Source organism: Rhamphochromis sp. 'chilingali' (genome assembly GCF_963969265.1).
Source record: "Rhamphochromis sp. 'chilingali' genome assembly, chromosome: 18".
NCBI classification, from domain to species: domain Eukaryota; kingdom Metazoa; phylum Chordata; class Actinopteri; order Cichliformes; family Cichlidae; genus Rhamphochromis; species Rhamphochromis sp. 'chilingali'.
This window is the reverse complement of record NC_137945.1, coordinates 15774733-15788856: the sequence shown is the minus strand read 5'-3', so window position 1 is coordinate 15788856 and position 14124 is coordinate 15774733.

Below are 14124 nucleotides of genomic sequence, written 5' to 3'. Positions count from 1 at the left end.
CACTTCCTTTACATTTTAAATAAAATACCAAAACTCTAAAACTCTAAATGTAAATTGAACCTGCTGATCTCTTACTCTGTGCTCATCTAGAGTAATACAGTGACCTCTCTCAGGACCCGGGTAGATTTTCTTTTTAGGCAAAACCTCATTTGACTGCTGAAACTCAAAAGTCACGGGAGTGTGAAGTCAGTTACCAGTCATTTAAAGTTTTACATCTAATGTTGCTTTGAGACTTGTTCACTTGCATAAATATTCATTGGACTGCCCAAGACTGTTGAAGTAAAATACATGAATTCTTTATGAATTACCATTTCTACTATGAACCAAGAAGCTAATATTAGTCACGTTGTAGTGATGAGGTGTGCTACACACTCAGTGTGGAGAGCAACTGACTGATTTTTGCACTTTGTAGGGAACATTTTGTTATGTATATGTGCTTAGTAGCAGTCTGCTGGGTGTTGCTATATGGCAGGGCTCGTTTTTATATCACTCTGCCTGTAGTTATTCTGGTCTATAGAATATTATTTGCATTCATTTTGAGAGAAGCAGGAATATGTCACTGAAAACACTGTCCAAGACTCGGTGTTGTCATTAGGGCTGAAACAAGTCAATGATTAATCACCTTGTGATTCATTTTGATATCAAATTGAAAGTTTCTCTCACTCTCTCTCTCTTTAAACAAAAAAGGGAGACAGTGTGTTTCCCAGCTGTTTGCTGAGTAAAGCTCCTGCTCCTTTTTCATTTTGATAAGCGAATACTTTTGGACTCGTGGTCAGACATAATGAAATTATCAAGATATCATATCAAAGATCATCTTCAGCTCTGGTTAATTGTAATGAAAAATATAGACATTTCTCAAATTCACATATAATAGATTAAGAACATGGAAAATTAACTAATTAACATTAGTTAGCTTTAATCAGGAAAATATCACAGATCGCAGACAAAAGGACTACAGCTTGTTACCCTAATCAGTTATGTCTCCAGAGGTAAAAAACAAAAGGTTAAAGGTAATTGTAAACATGTTGCTATCTAGTTAGGATCGGGATGCTTATTCCCTCAGGGCAGGCCCTAATGTCATAGACTCAAACAAGGTCAAAGGAAGCATGATAGCAGTGACAAATCTCAGGGGAAATGTAAGCTATAGTCCCCAAAATGACACCAGAACACAACATGACATGAAACAAGCTGATGTCTGCTGATGTGTCCTTCAAATGGTGTGGAATTATCAGATTTTTTAAAGCACAGTAACCTCCAAGCTCCCTTTTAATTTCCCGCACAGCACTCGTGTTCTGTTCACAGGCAGGTGCGCCTGACTGAGGCTGCCTGCAGCATGCACGGCTGAGCTGCGAAAAAGCAATGTCCCATGATGATCGGGGGACAATCCACTGGTTTGTCAAAACCTGGCTGAATCTCTGGCTGCAGCAATAGCACCTTGTTAGATTGAGGTGCTCAATCAGGGGAGTGCTGGAGTGCCCGGCCAGGTTGAGAGTGGTGATTACTGGGGAACGGCTGTCCAAAGCCAGTGAAATGCTCCACCTCTCCACAGGAGGCCCTCTGACATTCAAGCCTGCATTTTCTGAATCAGTCTTGAGTGATTAGGGCAGCGACAGGCAAAAGGACAGATCAAACAATTATTCCTCCTCACCCTCTTCTCTATCCTTTTGACATGTGGCAGAGCTGGAAGAGTGCAGCACGGAATATCTAGCATGTTTAATCAGTTCTAATAGAAGTGTCTTTCTCTAGCTTATATTTTTATACCAAATATTATTTTCTTTGGATACAATGAAAACCCATTTTTCTTTTTACATCTTTTTTTTTAATTATCCACACCTTTTGAAGAAAAAGGTCAGCCTTTTGGGGTTGTTTTTTTGTTTTTTACATGTGACCAAATAACAACAGAGGGGAAAAAAAATCAATTGCTTACACAAGCGGCATTGTTAAATGTAAGCAGAGCTTTAAAATTGTTGTGCAAACGCAATATGCCCTAATCCCTTTGTATGAGGGCTAAGTAGGTGAATTCACGGCACACACAGGCAGAGTATTAAAACCAGGAATGCATGCCACTTACACAGAGGTTATGCCTCATGTTTTATAACCTACAGCTTCCAAAAAAAAAAAAAAAAAGACGAACCATATGACTGCACACATCAAAAAAACAAATAGGCACTCATAACAAGTCATGTTCCCTTGGGATTTTTGAAGGATATTTACATAATATTTAACTGCAGCATTGCCTCTTTTGTTGTTTGCTGCTGTGCCGTCTCAGCAGCGGGGACATACAGCAATAAAAATTAGTCAGCGTGAACAGGGGAGAGGGAGTACAGCATGTGTCAGAGCACAAGAGGGCAGTGTAAAATCTCTCTGACAGTCATCCATCCAACTAACTTGCCTCCCACCTGAAACAACAGCCATAAAACCTGTTGTAGGCTGCCAATCTCCAATGGCTGTTTTCTCCTATAAAGCACAGGCCTGAGATCTGATTACAGAGAAAGAGCCGGACCACAGTCTGCTGCAAGAAAAAAGGGGTGACAGTCTTGTATAACCGTTCAGCAGGGACTCCACTTTGATCTCTGAAGAGAGGACTTTCCATCTGCATGAATGTGTTTTCAGACATAATAACAAACAGTATTAGCAAATTAATAGAAGAGGAAAAAGGAATAAGATAGCCTCATATCTCCTCCGCTATGCAGAGATTATTCTTTGAGAAGATTAGTAAGAAGAAGATTACGGGTAATGAGTGGAAAAATGTAAATTTCGAGAAATGTTCATAGCATAGCTTTTTTGAGCGTGAGTTTTGCACTCTGTCATGCACCCACCTGCGATGAGGGAGATGAGGCATAAATAGTCGATACTGTTAAAAAAAACCTACTTAAATGTTGATATTATCTGTTGTCGTAGCTCGAAAATGTTACAGAAACCAAATGCTTTATGACTAACAGCAAAGCAAAGTAATCCCGGCAGAAAATTAGATGGTGCATAGGTTTAATCACGTTGATAAAGAATGAGCTATAATCCTTGGAGTTTTAGTAGCTATAAAATGTCACATGAAGATCGTCATCAGCAAAAAAAGAGGGAAGGGGGAAAAATGACTAAATCATAGCCCTACGAGCTTCTAAAGCAGAATGAAAGAAGCATTTGCTATCTTTTTAAATTTTGAAGTAGTATACATTGTGTCCTATGTGCTGGTGTGTGTAGGAGAGATACTGTAGGTCTGCTCCGAAGTGTAGCCTTGAAAAATGGCCTGGCGCTTCAAAGGCTCGGGGATTAGAGCTTTTTATCCCATAATTAATATGACTGAGGAGAAAGCGACAGCACCTGAAAACTGGACAGAGCCGTCAGTATCCTGCTGTGGCCAGAGAGCACCCCAATACCCACAATGCACCACAGGCCGACTCCATCAAAGACACAATACCATGTTCACCCCATGTCTTCATTGAAAAGGCTTAAGGGTATCTTTCTCGCTCCCTTTCTCCCCCACTCTCTCTCTTTTTTGCTTACAATGCTTACAATTCAGATATTTGGTTTGAAGACCAAAACAAATACACCACACACATGATTTGCTGCTCTGTTTCCTCTTTAAAAATATTCAGGGGAGATTTTAGACATGTTCTTTGGCCTATGACCCTTCCGGGTCATTTTCATTTCCCACCAAGTACCAAATGAGGAGTCTTTTGAAGCCTCATCAGCTGCTTTTGTGGTTTCTCGAGATGAAAAATGCTAAAATTCACTGTCCAGTTTCTTCTTTTTATACCTGACATATAATAAATCTAATTATCAAAGCTATTTAAAATTATAACTTTAAAACGCTGCCTTAAATCGAAGCGCTTGAATAAATGATTTCCCTCTTCTTCTTTTTTTTCGTAGCACACGCTGCACTGTATATTCTGAATTTGACATTTTGTTCTCATGCCAAAATACAGGTGAAAGGTTACACTGCTTTCAGGGGGAATGCTGATTTGAAATTGCCAGCAGTTGTTTTGGAGAATTCCCTGGTTGCTTTGAAGTCTGCACCCCACTGAGTGTCCTAACTTTGACACAGACAGCCATGGCTGCGGCTATTTATACATCTTGTGGGAGAATAGGTTTCCCCCACGTAACAGACTCCCTTTTTTGTGCTGAGGCTATCCCTTGCTACAGAATTGGTTGTTGCTGTGATAATTAAAACACATAAAAAGTATATGAAGCCTTAGCCAGTCATAAACGTTGTTGTTGTTGTCTTTTGTGTTATTTTTCCTTGTTGTTGTTGCAGATTGTAGGCGTGTCCTCACTCACTTTCACATAGCAGAGTACCAGGGTCACAGTCAGAGAGTCCAAACCAATGCATCTCTTACAATTCTCACAGTCTATTGATTCACCCTCTGAAATTTATGTTGCTTTTCAGTGAGACCCCCTACTGCGGCCCTCACTGCCTCCACGACAGGAGGGTCACAGTGACACAAGAGTGTTGGGCCAGATGCCGAGTGATCCCCTCTGATGCATCTCTGCTCCCAAAAGCCAGATCCATTGCCACGATAGGACAATCAGCCTCGAACTCTTTGAAATACCACACACCAGACCTGAATTACCAGCATCGCCCGCTATCCCGCTTGCACTTTTCTTCTTCTTCTTCTTCTTCTTTTTTTAATTCTATCAACAACACCAAGTGTAAATCTTTGGAGCAAATGTTGAGAGAAAAAAAGGATCGGAGAAGAACTGGGGAAGATGAAGAGGAGGGGAAACAGAAAGAAGGAGGGGGAAAAAACACAAGTGGAGAACAAAACAACCCAGCTGGTCCACCTTTGCCACTGCAAGCCAGTGAAGTCACCCTGTGTTTTTGTGAGGGTGCGTGTGAACAAAACGGTCTTTGAAGTTGGACTACAGCACTGTACTGTGGCATCACTACGGCCACTACTAAGCCCCTGCAAAAATGTGCAGGGTGATTATAGAAAATGCTATAGAATCCAGTCATAAATCAACTAAATTTTCATGCAAATGGCCTCCTTCATGGGGCATTTATGTAGTGTGTGTATAGCAGCATCAAAAGCGCATAAAAGGCGCATTTTGGCACTTAAAAGAGAAATCATTGAGACATCACAGCCCAAATGCACACAGACCCTTCAAGGTCAAACACAGCGAAATAATAAAACACTGACACACAGAGACACACACACACAAACACACAATTGGGAGGTACAACAAGACTAGAGAGTCGTTAAGGCTTTTATCTTCTGGTTGAAGGAGAAAGATCCACCTGACATCCCAGAGGGTACTGATCAATCATGGTCTGACTGGTTCAAACTGTTTGTGCTGGATTCCACATCTATCACCATCCGATGGAGCTCTGTGTCCAACTACAGCACTGAGAAAAAAATAGAGAGCACTTTCAATTAGGGCATGGCGAAATAAATTCACACTACTTGATTTATAGTGCACGACTAATTACACAAGCCTTTTTTGCATAATGCAGTCGGAGCTAAGCCTCGTATTTAAGGAGGTTATTGTCTAATGTCAAATGGCAGTCGGCGAAATAGGTGGAGGCTACAAGGTTTCATGTCCTTTGGAAAAGCTCCTTAGAATGACACGAAGGATAACAACAGACTAAGATGCTTTGATGTTTCAAAAGAAAACGAGGGCACTTTTCACATCTCATAAGTCTAAGTTTGTAGCCTTGTGAAAAACGTCAAACATGCCCACTAATCGTGAATTAAAGAGTTAAATTTTGTTCCTTAGACACTTAAAACCTAGAATACTTTTATGGATGATGGAGTTGGCATGCTACGCATGAGTCTAGATTACGCCAGTTCCTTAAATGTTGCCACTAGCCTATACCTCAAGGGAAGATATGAGGGCTTAACAATAGGTACAAGCTATAGTCAGAGCACTGGGGCACGCTGCACCTCATGAATATCATTAACCGTGAGCTCTATTTGTATTACTTTGGGATTACATCTAACCCTGTAATGCAGCCTGATTGTGATTGTGAACTGAAAACATGTAACAACATAATCATATGTAAAGCAAATGTAAAAATACAAATCAAGTTGTGGCATTAAACCGTCCCAGTAGGTCCGTTTGTGGAGAGTGAGCAGTGAGTGTGAAGTTTCTTTTTTTTCTACCCCTCACGGTGCCATTTATGTAGTTTAATTCAGGCCAATGTAAGTGCATATAATGAAAAAAGAATAAAGCTTAATACACACACATTCAGTATATATGTGTGTGGATGTTTTTTCCCTGCTGCCTCAGTATAAACAATAGAAAAATACTTCCCTTATTTTCAGGCAAATAGTAGCAAAAACATCCATGTTACTCGATTTCAATGTGAAATGTGCCAGGTGGCTTTTACAACTTCATTTATCCACTGAGCACATAATTATCCACCTACATTTCCTTGCTTGTATTTAACACTCTATAATCAATGCTGTTAGGGGACAGTTGATCACATATTGTAGTGAGACTGTATACCTAAAATGGAAGCATCTCCTAACGGAGGCATCCTTGTACTTATGCTCCAGTAGATACAAGACAGCCAGTTCATAGCCTGTAATGTCCCGTTTAGTCAAAGATGGTGAATCCCAGCGTAGCAGAGGTGCCAGAAGCTGATCGTCAGCCTGGGAATTTAGACACATTTTCTATCGCTGAGCCTAAAAGATTCCACACTCCCACTTAAGAGAGTCCACACCTCCCAACAGGTGCCATATCTAAGATGAGAGATAAGACCATGATGGTGTTACACAGGCGAGATCAGGGCGGGCAATTCATTTTCCCAAGGGCCCCATGAGTAACTGGGACTGCTGAGAAGAGCCAACTCAAACCTGCTCAGCATTAATTTGATCTCTTTATGAAGAGTTCAAATATAAAAATATTTTAATTGTAACATCTATTACAACCGTAATTGTTGTAATATATTAATTGTAACAATGAAAATGAAATGGACATTGTAAAAACGTCAACATTTCTCACTATTTAATCAATATTCCCACTTTGTCCTGTTTCACTCCAGCCTATCCAAGCATGCACTCAAGAAAAGGGACAACGCTTCACTCGCTGTTGCCAAACTTAAAGTCATTATCCCCTGTACAGCACCGAGTAACTGGGCTGTTTCACGGACACCACAAGAGAAAAAGTGAAACTCCACATTTCAACATCCTCGATTCGTCTTGTTACGGTTCTGCTGTAGACGGCCACATTCAAACACTTTTGGGGGGTTTTCAGGGCATATTAGCATGTAGAGTCCACAAAGCTGGTCTTGACTGCTTAGCTAGCAATGGTTCATAGATAGATAGATAATCAACAATAATAATATAATCAACAATAAAATTAACATTTTTAAAAGTGAAAGTAACAAAGGATCACAGAGAGGCCCTTATAATGGGAGCTAGTAGGTAATATATTTAAGATAAAGAAACTTTAAAAAATGAAGTTAAAGGAAAATAAGACTGAGACTGTGCCAAAAATTCGTGTAACTAGTCTTAAGAAATAATATGTACAATATAAATCTAAGAAATATCAAGTTCTTATATTTTTCAGTGTATTTAGTCTCGTAACAGCGATTCAAATTGTAATCCTTAAACCACAAACTAAGCGCACAGCTTCACCTCTGACTTCAGTAAATAAATACTTGAAAATTTGTCTTCTTACAAACTCTACATCATTCTGTATCTTTTTTCTAATGTGAATCGACATCTAGCAAAAGATGTTTTTACAGTGAAGCTGAATTAATTTACACACATGTAAATACACAAATTAAAAAAGGAATAGCAGTCACATTTAAATAAAAGCAACAAAGCTGTACAGTGATTCGCACAAAATTATAAAAAACAGCATGCCATTCTCTGATGGAGACCTTATCAGAGAGCATTGGGTGGCTGAAATTAGACAAAGTACATCATCTATACTTACTGAATCTTAATTTCCCACTGACCTCACAGGAGTCAGTCAGGGACCACCAAAGGGCCAAATGTGGCCCACGGGCCATAGTGCCAATGCCTGGGCTATAATAGACAATTATTATGAATAATTGGGGTTTCCTTACCAGATTCTCCAGACAGTGAAAAATTATAGAAATATCAGGCAGTCACATACCTTATCTGTCTTCATATCCACTGACATTGCAAGTGATCCCTGAAGATATTACTTACATATCCCTGTAAATTCCATAAATTCCATCAAACACAACACAAAGATACAATTACGAAAAAGCCATTACATTTTTGAAACGTAGTACAAGCAAGTTCATGATTGCTATGTCTTATTTTTCTTTTTACAATTTTATTCCGTGTAACTAAGACATAGTTATTCCCCGATAAAATAAACAGACATAGTAATGGTTGTTTTAAATGATATATTTCTGGAAGGTAACTTGCCATTAAGAAATCCAGCACACGGTTTCATTACCCAGATTAATTTCCTTCACCAGTTTCTTGATTCTAGTCTGAAAAGAACATCAGATGTGAAGTTGTGGTATAAAGGTTTGGATTAAAAACCTGCTCTGACACTGACATGAGGTTCCAGTCTGATTGAATGTGAGAGCTGCTGATCATGTCTTAGTTAAGGCCAACCGATCAGGACAGAGGTGTCAGTTCAGAGCTTAGCTGGAGGTGTAAATGCTGCACTCCTTAAGTAAGATGAAAGAATGTTCCGCTTGATGCATACACTTGCTAAACACTTTGACTGAGGTGATCAACCAACCCCCAAAGACGTGTAGTGACAACAGATGATCTGCTCAGGTAAGCACCATCTTGCTTTTCAAAGTGCTTTACATTGCAACTCATCATAAGAGGTTGATTTCAAAGTCACTGCTAGTCTGCACCTCGACAGATTTCCTGCCCATGCGGATATGCAGCGAAGTCACGGATGTCTTGGAGGCACAGGTGATAATAGGGCCTTAATCGCCCTGCTGGTTCTGCTTGTCCCTCTCAATGTCACATATCCGGATGAATGTGGTAAATATCAGCCCATAGTTGAAATAATGCCACTTTATCTGCTTTTGTCAGACCAAGGTCTTGGTCACATGAAGTGGGTGAAAGATGAAAGGTGTAAAATATTTGCAATATTTAAAGCCAGTGTACTGTATAATCACCAGGTTAATGCTATTTGGATGGAGCAAGTTTGAAACTCTTGGATTAAAATAAAGCTGAAATGTGGAAATGCATATTTTTGCATGCGAGATGTAAAGGCTTTTTAAACTAGAGGCTGCTGCTTTGAGGCTAATTAGCATTTTCGACTGTGTAGTAATGTAGCATTTGGTCAATCAAATTTCTGCTGCACAGTAATACAGTTAAAGTTCAGTTGTTCCAGCTATGGACTGATATATTATACATTAAATATATAGTAGTTTTTCAAGTCTCCTGCATTGTATTTTTGTGGCACATTCTTGTGAAATATCAGTAAATACAACAAAGAAAGAGACCTTGGCAGAATCATTACACCCACATCCCTCTGCTTATTCTGCACCATAGCAGCTGTACCTTATCCCGCTATGCCACTATTCAATGCACTCTCATTTGTCATGTATCAAATGCACACTTCAATGTATTCCCCTCAAATATACTGTGGAAGAAGGAGTCTCTTACAGTGATGCTCTGGCAACTGTCCAAACCTCAGCTGAATAAACACAAGAGCCATTTGCAGGTTGGCAGACACTGAGATGTTTGCCTTTCAGGGCAATCTATCTCCCTCCCTTTATTCCAGTTCACCCCTTCTCTCTCAGACACAAAGGTGAAGAGTCGACAAGAGCTTATTACCACACAAATCAACATGTCGCTGTTTCTCGGCTCATCACTACAACTGAATGGCTGTATATAGGAAGTATAATGTGTGACCTGTCAGGGCCAGATTTAAAGTTGCGAGATGACCAATGTAGAAGCAGAAAAAGGGCATTATATCAAAGGGGAAAAAATCAGCTTGGATGAAACTGATGAATTAGTATGATTAATTAAGGCTGAAACAAATCTGATGTATACACTGAGTCGCAGATTAAAATGAGTAAATATTGATCTTTAAGTTAATTAACCAATTACATATTAATAAAGATTCTCAGTGTTTTATCATAATCATATCCTCAAAGAAATAATTTCCCATAGACACCCCAGCACATCCTTTGAATTTTATGTGCTTTTACTCGTAATTTCTTAAGCCAGTAATTGCTGCCTGGATTATGATCAGTCTTAATGATTTTGTTCCCCAGGAATAATGCATAGAAGTGATTAGGCTGGATGCTACAGATACTGGACCTATAACACCAATGATCAAGGTTAGCATCCTGAATCCCATGTGGTTGGTTTGGCAATTAAATTCATTTTGGTTAAAGTTCTTGTTTAAAAGATAATTAAGTGAGCTGGTATGTGTTATAACTCAGGTTTACTGAAGACTCTTTACCTAGCCTTAAAGTAGCTAGTACACTCAAATCTTGATTACCTTCTATTAGCACAGAGACTGGAAACAAGTCTTGTTTTTGCTTTAAATCTGTCCACTGTAATAAAATACACCAATTTTCTTTTCTTTTCTTTTCTTTTCTTTTCTTTTCTTTTCTTTTCTTTTCTTTTCTTTTCTTTTTTAGAAACAGATTATATGAAGTATCTGTTCTTGCTAGCTGCATTTCTCTGCTCATTAGCATTTGTGCTGACAGTAGCTTCATATTTACTAGACATACTTGAAAGTAGCATCATAATTCTGATCAACAGGGAAGATTTCCGGACCCTTTTTGTTTGTTCAGTGTGACACTATCTAACTGCTGAAGTGCTTTTAATATAATACAACTTCTCTTTCTATACTTTAACTAAATTTCCTGTGTTTTTTATGAAGGAGATTGTGTGTTTTACCCTGTTTTACCCTGAAAACTTCCAAACCACAGGTGACCTGCCACAGGTCATCTGTGTCTTAACAAAAGAGCAGCTTCAAATGTGCTGCTCACATGATGCCTTCTGCGCAAATACAACTTGCCATCTTGCCAGAAACAAATACATACATTTGCTAAAACAGCATTACTTTAACAAAGTGTTAAAAGAGCTATTTGCATGAAAGTTGAATCATCCTATAATACTTTTTTTTTTCTTACACATATTTATATATACTAAAGAGTTGTCTTACATATTAAGAAATATTCTCATTATTTATTTATTTTTTATAAAAAAGTGAGATTAATTTGTTATGGCTCAATTCATAATTCAAAAAACCCCGCTCCCCTACATATACAGCGTTATGAGAGCAATGTATAAAGTCGCTGTTTCAGTGCTATTTCTTTCAAACACTCTGAAAACATGAGCATGGTAAATGCAGCTCCTCAGTTCAGCCTCTGAAGAAATGGTCAAAAGAAACAGCAAAACCTAAAACACATACTACTCCCATTGTGTATTCATGACTAAGCTCTTGTTTTGATATGGTCTTTCACTGACACAAAAGCAAGCAAAGTCTACTGTTTCTGTCAGTTTAAACAAATAATGATGCAACAGGAGTGCTTCCAGTGAATGCGAAATGCACTGTTGAATCACCAGTGGAGCCTCACAATAGTTTGCCACGCATCACAACAGCAAGGACAGACTCAATATTAACATTTCCTTTGACATGTGGCGAAAGGTTTTCTTTAAACCACGGAGGTTGAATGGGAATCAGTGGATAATAAGAAATTAAAAGGTAAAGAGGGCACAGGGGAAAGAGTGAGGGAGAAAGCCAAATCTTAGCCCCAGGGCTTAATGTTACAACACAATGGCCGCCAAGGCAGTAAAGGAGTCAACATTTCTTATTCGCCCCCTCCCCTAGTGCCACCTGCATTACAATTAACCTCATGGCAACCTTGAGGTCTCTGATTAGTGATGGCCTATTGTCTCGATCCCATTAATGCTTGGCCCCCACTCTGCCCTCAGCGCACTCACATCAACAAATCAAACCCAGTTTCCGGCAGGGTCTGTTAGCGCAAAGAGCTGCCCTCTAATATGGGACGGCTAACTGAAGGATAGCTGCGGAGGTCTTTAGAGAGCTGCTTTAGGTACCTGCAATTTCAGGTATTGCTGAAACTTAGAAAGAATAACCTGCCAAAAAAGAAAAGAAATGGGCTGAAAATGAATAATACGAGGGCAGGAACTGGGAAATGATGCAGGAGAGGGATGCTGACTAATTTTTAATGACCGCCACACTGACAACTACAAAATATGAATGGAAAAAAACCTGACCCATTCAGTCTTAGATATGCAATATCTATATCCAGTGATACTCGGGAGAAGTGAAAAACATGGAAGTAGGAGCATTCAAGGAATTAAAAGCACACCAGATGTTGGGAACCCCTCAAGGGATAAACCGACACATTAAACATAATATCACCTCATGCACTGGAGTGCTATCACTGGTTCTCTCCGGGGAGCTGTTATAGTATGTGTTGCTGCCACAGTTTAAATCTCAAGAAGTAGAAATTAAACCGCTGCAGACGGGCCACGCAAAGAGTACACTTGGGAGATTCGGCTGGCTTGGAAGCTCTGTGTGGAAAGCAAAAACTGTCTTTAAGATTACAAAAAAAAAATGAACTGGGGGTAGTTGTGTCTGATATCGTCGGGGAGATAAACATCAAATCTTTTTGTGTACACTAGCTGGCAATAACATGGTAGTCTTTCGTCTTTTCCAGTTTCTCTTTTAACTTAAATCAGCTCTTCTGTGACATGACAAATAGTTCATACAGAATTAGTAGCACACATGCATCATTTAGGGACAAGACTAGGCCCAGAATGATCTCTAGTTATATGCATCAGAAACAATCAGTTGTGAGATGTTGTAGAAACACCACCTTTATTAATGAGCTGAACCATGTTAATATCAGACTAATACTATTAACAATGTTTGCATACAGAAAAATAAAAACCTCAGTGACTGTTGAATCTGACATTTACCATGATGCTATTAAGTTGAAAATGAAGAACAAATTACAACAATGCCATTTATAATGAACTGTGATTACTGCAATTATTATACTGTAATTATTGTAAATACTGAATGTTTAGTATTCACATGTGTGGAGGCTCGATAGTGAACTATGTTCTGAAGTAATGCATTCATTTCATTCATTCATTGTGCATCAATAAGGTTATTTGAGTAACTCTGTCCACTTTATTTCTAATGAAGGTTTGAATATGATCTGTAATTTCAGTGATGGACAATATAAAAAAAATAACAAAAAAAAACACTGTTTATACTAAACATTTTGTGTGTAACAGAATAAAACGTAAGTCAGTGCCTGGCTTTGGAGGTATGTGGAGTTAGTAGTGACTTTGAAGCAGGAGAGTAGCGTTTAAGTGTGTGTGGGATCATTTTTAAGTTTGTCTTTTTTTCACTCAGTTAATTTTTATCCTGGTTGGTTAAATTTAGATACCAATGCATAAGAAAAAAATAGACCTTTTTACATTGTTAACCAAAGATTCACTTTCTATTTTATCAGAATGAAAAGTTGGCACAAGTGTATATTTTATTTATGCCCATAACCAACACAGGTAACTTAACTAAGGAGGTTATGTTCCTGGTAGTGTGCGTGTCGTCATTCTGTCTCTAAACTGGTGGAAAACAGGAAAAACGTCTTACAACCTAGAAACTATAACTCCTATATAGTGTGTATAGTGTGTATTTTTAACATATAGAAAGTATCGTATAAGGATTTAAAATATTAGGTCACATTTGACCTTTGAACTCTCCTACAAGGTCAATAAATTGATCTGATGGTTAAAGTGATTGTAATGTTGCATAGAGCTATTTAAATCTGTTCCTTAGTGGCTTTGTTTTTATTGACAACATATAGGGACATATAGGATATGTATGGGGATTCTAAATATCAAGTTATGGCTTTATCATGTAGATTACAGTAACGGGTTAAAAAAATGTACAATATTTCTGAATATGTATTCTTCTTTTTGGAAAACAAAATAAACTGAATCTTTACATTAATTCAAATGAGTTCCACACATGTATTGTATCCACATGGATACAAAATAATAAATAATTTCCTTTACAACTATGTCAAATACAGAGGAAATAACCAAATTTGCACATGTTTCTACTGCACTCAAACTTCTTAACGTATGTTTAAAAGTAACAAAACTAAGGGAATATATACATAATGGAATACTATCTCCTTAAAAGTCTGCCAAGAAAGTCAACTGCCTTGGG